This window comes from Symphalangus syndactylus, chromosome 18 (assembly GCF_028878055.3).
Source record: "Symphalangus syndactylus isolate Jambi chromosome 18, NHGRI_mSymSyn1-v2.1_pri, whole genome shotgun sequence".
Taxonomy (NCBI): Eukaryota; Metazoa; Chordata; class Mammalia; order Primates; family Hylobatidae; genus Symphalangus; species Symphalangus syndactylus.
In genome coordinates, this window is record NC_072440.2 from 33687591 (window position 1) to 33701058 (window position 13468).

Below are 13468 nucleotides of genomic sequence, written 5' to 3' on the forward strand. Positions count from 1 at the left end.
CACAATAATAAGCCTTTTTTTTTTTTTTTTTTTTTTTTTTTTTTTTTTTTGGAAACAGGGTCACACTCTGTTGCCCAGGCTGGAGTGCAGTGGTGCGATCTTGGCTCACTGCAGCCTCGATCTCCCAGGCTCAAGCGATCCTCCCACCTCAGCCTCCCAAGGGTACCACCAGGCCACCAGCCACCATGCCCGGTTAATTTTTGTAATTTCTACAGAGATGGGGGTTTCGCCATGTTGCCCAGGCTGGTCTCAAACTCCCGCACTGACCTCCCAAAGTGCTGGGATTAGAGGCATGTGCCACTGCAACTGGATGCTGAACACTTTCTACCAAAAGAAATTGAAGTTACTTACCACTGGGTTGAATTTATCTCCCTGATGTTTCTAAATTGAGCCAACATTCTATGGAAAGCAAAAAAAGAACCAAAATTAACAATAAAAACAGATCTTTATGACTTTAAGGAACTTCTCTTTAAATATCTAATTTATAAAAAAGTTAAATTAAACTTCTCAAAAATTAACCTCTGTAAACTGAAAATAGTTAAGGCCAAATAGTCAAACCAAAATATTTGCCTCTTAAAAACACACACACACACACATATTTACTAGCTTCTAAATAAATGACTAGCCTTTTTTTTTTTTTTTTTTAAGAGACTGGGTCTCACTCTGTCACCTAGGTTGGAGCCCAATGGCACAAACATGACTCACTTCAGCCTCAAACTCCTGGACTCAATCAATCCTCCCACCTCAGCCTCCTGAGAAGCTAGGACTACAGGTGTATACCACCATACCCAGCTAATTAAAAAAATTTTTTTAGAGACAGGGTCTCACTATGTTGGCCATGCTGGTCTTGAACTCCCGGCCTTAAGCGATTCTCCCACCTCAGTCTTCCAAAGTGCTGGGATTACAAATGTGAGACACTGCACCCAGCCAAATGGCTATCTTTATAGTGGATAGTCTTCATACATTTATAAACTCTTGAGAGCCCTCATTATATAAATACTCTTTCACCTACCATTAAAATGCCATTAATTTGAACTTACTGAGAAATAATTTTCCAAGCAAATAAACTCGAATGGCCAATTATACTTTAGTAATTTTTCATAGTTCTACGTGGCAGGCACTGTTAGCTGTTTATGGGATTTATTTTCCCTTCTAAGATTTTTTTTTTTCTTTTTTTGGAGACGTTATCACTCTGTTGCCCAGGCTGGAGTACAGTGGTACAATCTCAGCTCACTGCAACCTGCACTTCCTGGGTTCAAGCGATTCTCCTGCCTCAGCCTGCCGAGTAGCTGAGATTACAGGCGTGCACCACAACACCTGGCTAACTCTTTATTTTAGAGAGACGGGGTTTTGCCATGTTGGCCAGGCTGGTCTCAAACTCCTGACCTCAAGCGATCCAACCACCTTGGCCTCCCAAAGTGCTGGGATTACAGGTGTGAGCCACCATGCCTGGACTTTTTTTTTTGAGACAGGGTCTTGCTCTGTCACCCAGGCTGGAATGCAGTGGCACAATCACAGCTCACTTCAGCCTCAACCTCCTGGGCTCAAAGGATCCTCCTGCCTTAGCCTCTTGAGTGGCTGGGACTATAAGCGTGCACCACCACACCCAGCTAACCTTTTCTTTGTGTGTGTGTGTGTGTGTGTGTGTGTGTGTGTGTGTGTGTGTGTGTGGAGACAGTGTCTCACTATGTTGCCCAAGCTGGTCTCAAACTCCTGGCTCAGCAATCCTCCCACCCAATTCAGCCACCCAAAGTGCTGGGTTTACAGCTGTGACCTGGCCTTCCTTTCAAGACTCTAGATTATTCAGGGCAGTAAGGGGCCCAGCTCAATTACCACTTTTGAGTTTCCCATGCCTGGAGGGGTAAACAAGAAATGGGTAACACAGTGAAAATCAAAGACTTATATTCTGAAGTCTGCTTTGGGGGTGAAGTGCCGGTTAATTCTGGAAAAACATTCGCTTTCCTGATAAATGGGAGCAAATACGTCTGACACCACCACTCTCCCATTTTTCTAGCCTTGTATGTGTGTACACAGTATCTAGTGCTGCAACAACCATCCTATTACCGTTAAGTCAACAAGCATGAGGATTAATAACCAGCCAATAAATAAGACTGACAGAGGAAACAGCATTGCTGAGCAGCTGAATTAATGCTAACTATTCTCTATTTCTGGATTTCTTGGTATGTGGGAAAACTAATTCCCTTATTTGCTTAAACTATTGATATGTTTTCTGTACTTGCAGCCAACACATTCCAAAGTGAGACAGCCTAAAACAAAAAATAATACTCTTAATAAAAAGTACATACATCATAAATCATCTTTTTCTTAAAAACTCAGAGTAATATCTATTTATGTGTTTCAGAATTTCAGAACTGCCCTAAATACATCAAACTATTTGTTGCTATGCCAAATGGTATAGGACTAACGTGTTTAACGTGTGTGTTTAATGTTCTCTAAGAATTCTACATATACGGCATGCCACAAAAAACAACAACAACAACAAAGCTGTGTGTACAGCAAGCAAAGTTGGCCACCAAATCTTCTGTCACTCATACACACTCCCACAGACATGACAGTCTGGTAGAATGGAGCTGCCACTAAACTGAAATGGAGTAAGACCATGGTAGGAGCAAGGCAGAGAGAAGAGAGATGTTTGTATTCAAAAACTTTACTTTGAAATACTTGAAAGGTATCTGAGTAGGACACTGAGTAAGCAGCTGGATATAGGCATTCAGAGATGTGGGAAGAGATCCAAGCTGTGGATATAAATTTGAAAGTCATCTGCTTATAGATGATATTTAAAGCAATGAAATTAGATGAGATCATCAAGGGCAGGAGGGCAGACAGAAAAGAGAACAGGTTCAATGGCTGAGCCCCAAAACATTATAGAAGACCAGCAAAGGACACTGAAGAGAAGCAGTCAAGTGAGGCAAAAGAAACACCCCACCCCAAGAGAAAAAGTATGATATTCTAAAAGCCAGGGGGAAAAAAAAATGTTTCAAGGAGGAAGATGTTAGCAACTCTGTTAATAAGGACTTAGAATGGCCACTGTCTATTAATGTGAAAGTCATTGACTATCTTGACAAAACCACCTCCAGTTGGTGGGGCAAAACACTATTTGGAAGGGATTCAAGAAAGAACAGAAGAACTAGAATCAACAACTCAGGTAGTTTTGCTATATAAAACATCAGAAAAATCAAGTAGTTGCCAGACCCGAATATGAATGAAGAGATCCAACAGCAGATTTGTAGGCAGATAGATAGAAATAATCTAGTAGAGAAAGAGAGGAGCTCATGGATAATTTTCATAAGTAGGATTTGGGCAACCATTCATAGACTGCCCTAGTAAACTCTGCCACCAATTTAGAAAGCTGCTCATGAAGAAGAAAAACAAATCTTGGCTGTAATTGCAACTAGCTAGTTAATATTCACTCGTTATTTTTGAAAAATACAGATACTATACCCTCTCCCTAGAGATTCTGATTTAGTAAATTAGGTACAGTATAAAACTCAAAATTCTTTGTCTTAAACAAAATGTCGGGCCGGGCGTAGTGGCTCACGCCTGTAATCGCAGCACTCTGGGAAGCTGAAGCAGGTGGATCACAAGGTCAGGAGATTGAGACCAGCCTGGCCAACATGGTGAAACCCCATCTCTACTAAAAATCCAAAAATTAACTGGGCGTGGTGGTGTGCACCTGTAATCCAGCTACTCAAGAGGCTGAGGCGAGAGAATTGCTTGAACCCGGGAGGCGGAGGCTGGAGTGAGCCAGGATCACGCCACTGCACTCCAGCCTGGGCGACAGACTGAGACTCCGTCTCAAACCAACAACAAAAAAATGTCATGTGATTCCTTTTTCCAACACAGTTTCAACAATAATCAATGCATGGTCAATCTTATTTCATCCATACCACAGCCACTATTATTTAGCCTTCCCCATCCTCTACTTGAGATTATTTTGACAGAAGTCTCAGTTTGAGAATTACTACAAAAATTGAAAAGTAAAATCACTATAAAGTTTTTTTTTTTTTAATATAGCACATTTTCTGTTTACCTAAAGAGATCACAAGACATACCTGGCTAGATTTTTTTTTTTTTTCAGTGAGCAATAAAGTTTAATTAACCAGTACTGCAAGGTCACCTTCATGGATTAGCATCCCGCTGTGAGCTGAAGGACTGAACAAGGTGAAGCACAGGCTAAACCCATCCCTCCATGCTCCCCACTGTGCAGATGGGCTTACTGAGGCTCCAGCATACACTGCTTGCTCAGCACTTTATCTATTTCAGGCCAAAGTGTCAGCAGAACTGATACCCACAGGGCATCCAAGTCCACATCCAGACCCAGTTCCCTCTGCGGCCATCTCTTAAACCGAGCCACTGACTGCTGATGGTGAGTTCCCCATCATGGGCTGCACTGAGGGTGCCAGAGGACTGGCTAGGCATGCAGCCTGGTGGGTATGGAGTGAAGGGGATTTGGGAGTGGCATCTAGAAGGTCAGCATGAGGGGCAGAGAGGAGAAAGAGAACCCATGGCTTGCAGCCAGCAGGGGAAACGGACCCAGTGCACAGACAGGGCCCCTAGTGAAGCCCATCCAGGCCAACTGCCCTCAGTGTAGATCTGAGTGACAGGACAAGACTGATAAGTGAAGAAAATGAGAGAAGCTGAGTGGGCAGGGGCCCCACTGCCTACTGCCTGCAAGGAGGCCATGCTGGGTGTGCAAACAGAATAGCAAGTACACAAAGATCCTCACTGAGGGGGCCCAAAGAGACATGAGGCCAGAGGAGTCAGGGCCAGCAGGGCCAGCCACTCCCAACGTCAGTTATTCCTTGCCGGCCAATATGTTAGGACCAGCTGCTCCATGGAGACGATCTGGTCCACTATTTCCCAGAAACTGGAATTTGCTGCTTGGTACCTCCTCCTGGGGTAGAGCTGCCACGAGGGGAACAGGTGGGAGAAGGGCAGCTGGCTGGGGGACAGTGGCTCCCGGGTGTGCACTAGCATCTGCCACATGTGCACCATGATGCTGGGTTCATATGTGCTGCCCTGGGAGCTCAAGCACCTGGCCCTTTCTCTGTGCAGGGGGACTGGGGCGCACCACAGTCACCCAGGTCCTCCCCTCGTCATCCTCATAGATGCCAGGCCTCCAGATCCACAGACAGTTGAGGGGGTGCCCTGAGATGCGGAGAAGCTTCAGAGGCCATGGCAACACTGCACTCTGGGGTCGCCTCGAGGCGCACATGTATACTCGGCTGGATTTAAGAGCAATCTTATGTGGTGCAATATTTCATTTTGTAAAAATGTAAAGCAAAGCCTCCTCAGGCATGCCCACACCTATTAGATGGTATTTAGTGGTTGTGTAAGATCATTTAGTTTAATCATAGTTATCACAATGTTGCTAATCTGTATTTGGTATATTTGTGCTTAGTTCCAAGGCATTTTATGAACATTATTAACCCCTTACTGATAAGTACATAAATAGTAAACAATTAAAATAATAATATGAAAAAGAATAAAGATAGGAAGGTAAGAAGAGTAAAAAGTTTTTGAACTTATGTAATGAAAAAATTATAAACACTGTGTAAGAGCGTTTTAAGGACAATAGTCAAAAACTAAATATGTATAAAATGTGATATGCCTACAACATATACAAGAAATAAGGAAAAGATGCTGATGGCTAGATGATACTTATAACTAGAAGATCAACATCAATGTCTGGTCCCATTAGCCTAATTCTAATCGAGAAGAAAGCTGGGTGTTTTTTTTAATATGAACAGTGTTAAAATTTTGTATTAAACTATAGTTAGCCTAAACATGTCTAAAAATTTATTACTGTGCAATTAAGTGGTAGACATATACACTGAAGTTACCAAGGAATCCTTACATTTGCAAAATTTTCCATTTTTATATTTTTAGATACAATTTACATAATGAACACATTCTAAGAGTATAGATGATAGAGAAATACAATCATATAACCAGCAGGAATCAAGACATGTAACATTTCCATCACCCTACAAAGTTCACACTTGATCCTTCCCAGTCAACATCCTGACCAAGACAGTCTGTCCTGAATAAAAGTACATTTGTGTACAAGCGTTATAAGAACACAGGCTTCTGTTCTCATAGGTAAATATATGGGAATGAAACTGCTGGGTCATAGTCTATAAGTAATTTAATTCTATTCAAAACTATTGTCTTACAAAGTGGTTTTATTAGTTAACACTCCCAGCAAAGAGAATTCCAATTACATTCTCACCAACACTTGGCACTGTCAGTCTTTCTTAATTTTAGCCTACGTAATTGCAGTATCTGGTTTTTATTTTGCATTTTTCTAATTACAAATGGCATTGAGGAGCCTTATCTTTATCTAGATCTCACTTTGATGAGACAGATCATCAAGCCTCATACTCTAATGGAATAAGACTTTTGGAGAAGAGTGATCAAATTTTGTATATGAGAGGAAGGCAAATTATTGTGATCGAGAGTACACTGTGTTGAAAGACAATTCTCCACAGACATTTCACATTCCTGCATGTTCTCAGTTCTCTAAGCAATGTCATTTACAAAGGTGTTTGTATAGAGACATTCTAGGATAATAACACTAAGCAAGATTCAGAGAGTCCACCTTCCCCTCCCCAGAAAAGATTTGCTTATACTCCAGAGGAGAGGATGGACAGGTTACCAGTAAGCTCAGGTTTTCCAATTTGGGGTTCTTCTCCTGTAACGTACACTACTGCATGAGCAGGTATTACAGGACTTTCAGTACGTCACCCTGTGAAGATTAAGGCTCAAAGAACTGACACAAGACATTGCTCTAGTTACTGCTTTTGTGGTAATAATCTCTCTTTGTCTCTAATCTAAAGGTATTCTGTTTTCTGGCAGGCTTAACTTTTTAGTTTGTAAACAGGGTAAAATCTCAGACTTCACTATTTCTGACTTAACCACTGTAGACTGAAAAACATGGCCAGAATGTTTTACACCACCTAAAATCATGAGATAGAATCTATTTCCCCAACCCCATGAATTTGGGCAGGCCTTGTGACTTGTTTACATCAACTCAATGCAGCATAAGTTTTGTTGGGCAAGTGACAGTCCCTATGCCTCACGATTTGCAAAGTCCACCTTTACCTTCTTTGAATGTTGCCCTGAGAACACAATGCCACAAAGAAGCCTGGGATAAAAGACCACATGCTGTTTCACATAATTCAGAGAAATAGTCAACTGCTGTCGTTTTAAGCCACCAAGTGGTTGAGAGATTCTTAACACAGAAACAGTTACCTGAAACAATTGGTTTTTGTTGTTTAAAAATAACTAAAACAAAATTTTTAAAGTTATTTCCTTTTTATCCTTGTAACAGCTACAGAATCTGTACCATAAGCACCTCCCTCATTTTTTATACCAGTAATCTGCAGATTTTTTTATTCCCCTCAGTCAATCTTGCTAGAGGTTTATCAATTGTATTGATCTTTTCAAAGAGGAAATGTTATATTTTGTTCATTTTCTTAGAATATGCTTTCTATTTCATTGATTTCTGCTTTCTTCTCTATATCTTCTGCCTTTCACTTATTCTGAATTTCTTTTTCTGTCTTTAGAATAAAACTTTCTAATCCTTGTTTCTTCATTAAAGATATAAATTATCCGAGTACTACTTTAATAATCTAAGCGCTGCATTTAATAATTTTGATGTTGTCTTTTGCTGAATTTATTTAATGTCCTTTCTAATTTTCCATTTGATTTATTCATTTACTGATGGGTTGTTCAAAATTGACTTCCTTAATTTCAAAATATTTGGTAATCTACCAAACCTCATTTCGTTACTGATTGCTGTGTAATTCCAATGCGGTCAATAGAACAGTACTATCATTTCAAGCCTTTGAAATATGTTGAGACTTTTGACGGCCCCACATAATTCTTAGTGAGAGGTTCCACTCATGAATGTCACATACTGCATCTCTTGCATATAATGTTCTACAAATGTCAATTAGATAAAATTGGTTGACAGTTGTGTTCAAATCTTCTATAGCCTTACCAATTTATGGCTTTTTCTGTAAGTTATTGAAAAGTATAGGCATCTCTTAACCATAGTTGTAAATTTGTCTATTATTTCATGTATGTTGGAGGTCCATTATACAGTGAATAGATATTTAGGGCTCCTATCTTCTTGGTGAATGGATCCTTCTTCTCACATTACAAGGCTTTTTTTTTCCTGCTAGTAATCATTGTCTTTTAGTATTTTGCCTGATGTCACGATAGCCATAGGAGCTTTCTCCTGATTAGTGTTAATATGGTATATATTTTCCATCTATTACTTTTAACCAAATGTCTTTACATTTCAAGTACCCATTTGTAGGAAGCATAATGTTGGGTCTTTTTAGAAATCAAATTTGACAATTTCTATGTTTTAATGGTGGGCTTAGATCTTTCATATTTTATGTAATTATTGCTATGACAGAACTTAAAACTATCACATTATTGTTTATTTTTGCTTTGTTTTTGTTTTTTTTTTTTTTTTGAGATGGAGTCTTGCTTTGTCACCCAGGCTGGAGTGCAGCGGCATGATCTCGGCTCACTGCAACCTCCACCTCCCAGGTTCACGCGATTCTCCTGCCTCAGCCTCCTGAGTAGCATGGACTACAAGCGCCCGACACTGCACCCGACACCACACCCAGCTAATTTTTGTATTTTTAGTAGAGACAGGGTTTCCCCATGTTGGCCGGGCTGGTCTCGAACTCCTGACCTCAAGTGATCCCCCTGCCTCGGCCTCCCAAAGCACTGGGATTACAGGTGAGCCACCACACCCAGCATCATATTTATTTTCTATTTGTTCTTTGTTCCTCTTTTCTTACCTTCTAATAAAGTTTTCCTTTTACTCCATTTTATCTCCTTTTATGGACTTTTAGCTATCCTACATTTTTGGTTGCTCTAGAAATTACAATATGCATTCTTCATTCATCATAGCCCATTTTCAATGATATTACACCATTTCACATATAACCTAAGTACTATAAAAGAGTAGGCGTATATTTACTTCCATCTTTTATGCTGTCTTATATTTTACTGATACATACTATAAATTCGATAATACATTGTTATTTTTGGCTTTGTGCTATCCACTGTCATTTATATAAATTTAAAAACTAGAAAATAAACTTTCGTATTTATTCACACATATACCATTTCCTTCTGTCTTTATTTCTTATCATAGAACTGCTATTAAGGCTATTTGATCAATTTTTTAAATTTAATATACTCTATTTTCCAGTTCCAGAATATGCATTTGGTTTTTTGGCACGTCCATTACTCACCTGAAATACTCAATCCCCCATATATTATCCTGCCAATTGCCTTAATGTTCTTTTTCTCCTAATTCCAATAATTCGGTCATCTATAAGCCTATACAATCACCCTTTTCCATGTCTTTGTATGTTTCATATATTTTATAATATTCTAGACACTGTAAGGTAATAGTCAGAAATTCAGTATAATTTTTATTCATCTGGTTTGCGGGTTTTTTTCCAGACAGGGTCTCAGTCACCCAGGCCGGAGTGCACTGGCACAACCTCAGCTCACTGCAGCCTCAACCTCCCAGGTTCAAGTAATCCCCAACCTCAGTCTCCCAAATAGCTGGGACTACAGGCATGCACCACCACCACAGTCAGCAGTTTTTTATTTTTTGTGGAGACGGGGTCCCACTATGTTGCCCAGGCTGGTCTTGAACTCCTGGGCTAAAGCAATCCTCCTGCTTCCACCTCTCAAAGTGCTAGGATTACAGGCATAAGCCACCACGCCCCACTATAATATTGTTTTAAGTGTTATTTCCCAGGGAGTGTAAGGTCCTTCTACTTCTCCCAGGATAAAGGTTGGAAATTCAGATTTCTAGTAGAGTCCATTTGAGCTGGCAGCAGCTTTAATTAGACTCAATCGATCTGTCATCAGCCCAAATCCCAACCTCCCCATCACCAACCCACAGCCACCTTTTCGATCTTGTCAAATCTGAGGTAGTAGAAGCTTGGGTTGCAGTTCCAAATATTTTTTGGTTCAGTTTACCTTCAGATTCAAGTCCAACAGGGTCCCAAATTCCAAGCACTCCTTGAATTTGCAGGACTACATGATTTCTCTATGCTTTCAATCCTCTCCCCTCCTGCGACTTCTTGGCAAAATGTAACAGGGAAAGACAGACCCAAGTATCATGTTTAATTATTTGATTTTTGCCTTTGAGGCTCTGTCAGAGTCCCACATCTTCCCTAAAGCCCACACTGTCATTCAAGGATCCTAACTCTTGAATGCTTTTATCCTATCCCTTCAATGTCTCTCCATATTATCCACCTATACTGATACCAGGCACCTGCCCCCAGGCAGGCAAAATGCCACATTCACCTACACAGAACTCTTGTTATTTCTGAAATTCAGATCACTAAGGCTTCCTTGAGTCCACCAATTTTTGCTAGCCCTATTTTATAAAGTGTAGGTCAAGGCAGAAGAATCTGTGGAATCCTCTTCCATCTCAGTGTAGCAGGACTGATGTAACTTAGGAAACAAGGGAGCCTCAATTTTTTTTCAAGAGAAAAAGTTGTTCATTCCACAATTAGAAATACGACTACAAATGCAAACATCTCAGACAGAATTAACCATGAAAAACTGACATTAGACCATTCTATAATCTGAAGGAAAAGGTGGGAGAGAATGAGGAAAGAAAACAGCTCAATATGGCTCATAACAATACCTGGAAAAGGTGAAACTGCATAAAATAAAGACTGGAAGTCTGTGGGTAAATTTCACCTGTTCCTAGCATAGAGTTGACTTGGCTATTTTCAACAATAGGTCAATAAAAGGTGTGCAAGAAGACATTTGTGACAATATGGATCACAAATATGTATATTCACAAAGCTGTTGCTTAATATGACAGGGAAATTAAATCATGACATTGTTTCAAACCTAGAAATAACTTTCTTGTATAATCTTTCTTTTTTTGGGTGAGACAGTCTCATTCTGTCACCCAGGCTGGAGTACAGTGGTGCGATCTCAGCTCACTGCAACCTCTGCCTCCCGGGTTCAAGCAATTATCATGCTTCAGCCTCTACAGTAGCTGGGATTACAAGTGTATGCAACTACATATATTTAATTTTTGTATTTTTAATGGAGATAGGGTTTCACCATGTTGGCCAGGATGGTCTCAAACTCCTGGCTTCAAGTGATCCAAGCACCTCAGCTTCCCAAAGTGCTGGGATTATAGGTGTAAGCCACTGTGCCCAGCCTCTCATATAGTCTTGACTGGATTCTAAACTCTTCCCCATAAGATACGATCCTGTAGCAGGATTAATTTCCCCACAGGTATTCCATCACTTCATTTCCTCATGTTTATGTCTATGCCAGAGTAATTCCCAATCACCTTTGTTTCTCCTAGTAACTTGTAACAACTTCTTTTCCTCCATGAATTCATTATGCATGACTTAGGGAGCCCTAAATGGAAACAGAAAAAGGCAGTCAAATTAACTAGAAAGAACCCTAATTATGATGGGGAATATTAAGTCTATCCTTACAAAGAGAAACAGTCTAAAATACTCTAAACTGATTGTGACCACACACAGCAATATGCTATACCAAAGCAGGTGTATTTTTTCTCTCATCTTAAAAAAGAATCTCTTCTGAAACCACATCTCTCTCTACAGCTACCAACCCATTACTCTACTGCCTTTTACAGAGAAATTCCTCAAACAAGTTGTCCACATGCACTGACTTCAATTATTCTATCAAGTGTTCCTAAATCCACTCCAATCACACTTTGTCCCCATCATTTCAAGAAAAACTGTTCTTAAAACATCTAAATTCAATAGACAATCTGGCCAGGCGCAGTGGCCCACACCTGTAATCCCAGCACTTTGGGAGACCAAGGCAGGTGGATCACTTGAAGCCAGGAGTTCGCGACCAGCCTGGCCAACATGGTGAAAGCCCGTTTCTACTAAAAATGCAAAAATTAGCCAGGCGTGATGCCGGGCACCTGTAATTCCAGCTATTCGGGAGGCTGAGGCAAGAGAATCACTTGAACCTGGGAGGCGGAGGTTACGGTGAGCCAAGACTGCGCCACTGCACTACAGCCTGGGTGACAGAGTGAGACTCCATTGCAAAAAATAAAAAAATATGGCTGGATGTGGTGGCTCACGCATGTAATCCCAGCCACTTTCGGAGGCTGAGGCAGGCAGATCACCTGAGGTCAAGAATTTGAGACCAGCCTGGCCAACACAGTGAAATCCTGTCTCTACTAATAATACAAAAATCAGCTGGGCATCGTGGCACATGCCTGTAATCCCAGCTGTTCAAGAGGCTGAGGCAGGAGAATTGCTTGAACCCAGGAGGCACAGGTTGCAGTGAGCCAAGATTGCACCACTGCAATCCACGGTGACAGGGCGAGACTCCACCTCAAAAATAAATAAATAAATAAATAAAATAAATTAAATAGACAATCTAAACTCACTTCTCCCCCTTGCTTTCTTAGTAGCATCGCTTCCCCTCACTTTACAAGTTTTCTTCATTTAGCTTCCAACACACCACACATCCTCCTAGTTTTGTTCCTATACCACTGGTCAAACCTCAGTTTCCTTTGCTAGTTGCTCCTCTTTATGCCAACCTCTTACCACATTCCTAATGATACAAAGAACATATATCCTGGCCTTCTTTTCTATATATACTCACACCTTTGGTGATCAACCAGTTTCAATTCCCGAACTCTTATCTACCTTCTAAATACTAAGTACTCTAATGACTGCTGTCTTAGTTTGGGTTCTCCCAAAAGCAATGGCTGAGGTAAGAACCTGAGTAAAAGCAATCTGTCTAGAGAATGACCTACAGGAGCAGGAAGAGTAAGACAGGGATGGAAGAAAAGCCAATATAAGGAGTAGTATACTATCAATGTCATCCCTAGAGATAACAGGGGATCAATCTAATTAAACCTCCCAAGAAGCATATAGATGGTCTCTGAAAATTCTCTCCAGATAGGATGAGACGTGAGCTTTTATCCATCCAGTATGATACAGGAGCAGCACTGCCTCTCTAGGCATTACCTCTGCCTCACTACCAATCTATGCTTGCTTTCTAATAGTCAAAGGTCACAGGACAAATAAGAAGTCTTAGACGCAAAGTTTAATAGCATTTGCATAACATCAATGGTTCTCAATGAGTGTAAGGACACCTCAGCAGGTCCACAAATGTCAAAGCTCCACATCATAATAAGTCCACTGTCAATATGCCTATTGAGAAAACTTATATACACATGGATTTTTGTTTTTGCTGCAATAAAACTCCATGGCCCAAGGGTACTCTCAAGTAGCTGGGACCACATGTGTGCACCACCACATCTGGGTAATTTTTTTAGTTTTTATTTTGTAGAGACGGAGTTTCGCTATGTTGCCCAGGCTGGTCTCAAACTCCTGGCCTCAAGTAATCCCCCAGCCTCAGACTCCCAAAGTGCTGGAAT

At 40.6% G+C, this 13468-nt stretch overlaps 1 protein-coding gene and 1 pseudogene across 15 annotated transcripts in view; both read right to left on the reverse strand.

Annotated features, from left to right (window-relative positions):
- ERBIN (erbb2 interacting protein) overlaps positions 1-13468 on the reverse strand; it is a 149825-nt gene that overhangs the window by 91824 nt on the left and 44533 nt on the right. For 11 of the 15 annotated variants that reach the window (XM_055254318.2, XM_055254322.2, XM_055254315.2 and 8 more), the window contains exon 2: positions 352-399. The exons of the other annotated variants lie outside the window; for them this stretch is intronic. The gene's annotated coding sequence lies outside the window, so the exon portion shown is untranslated. The remainder of the gene's footprint in view (positions 1-351; positions 400-13468) is intronic. 15 annotated transcript variants of the gene reach the window in all.
- On the reverse strand, positions 4710-5459 carry LOC129468575 (T-cell leukemia/lymphoma protein 1B-like; annotated as a pseudogene).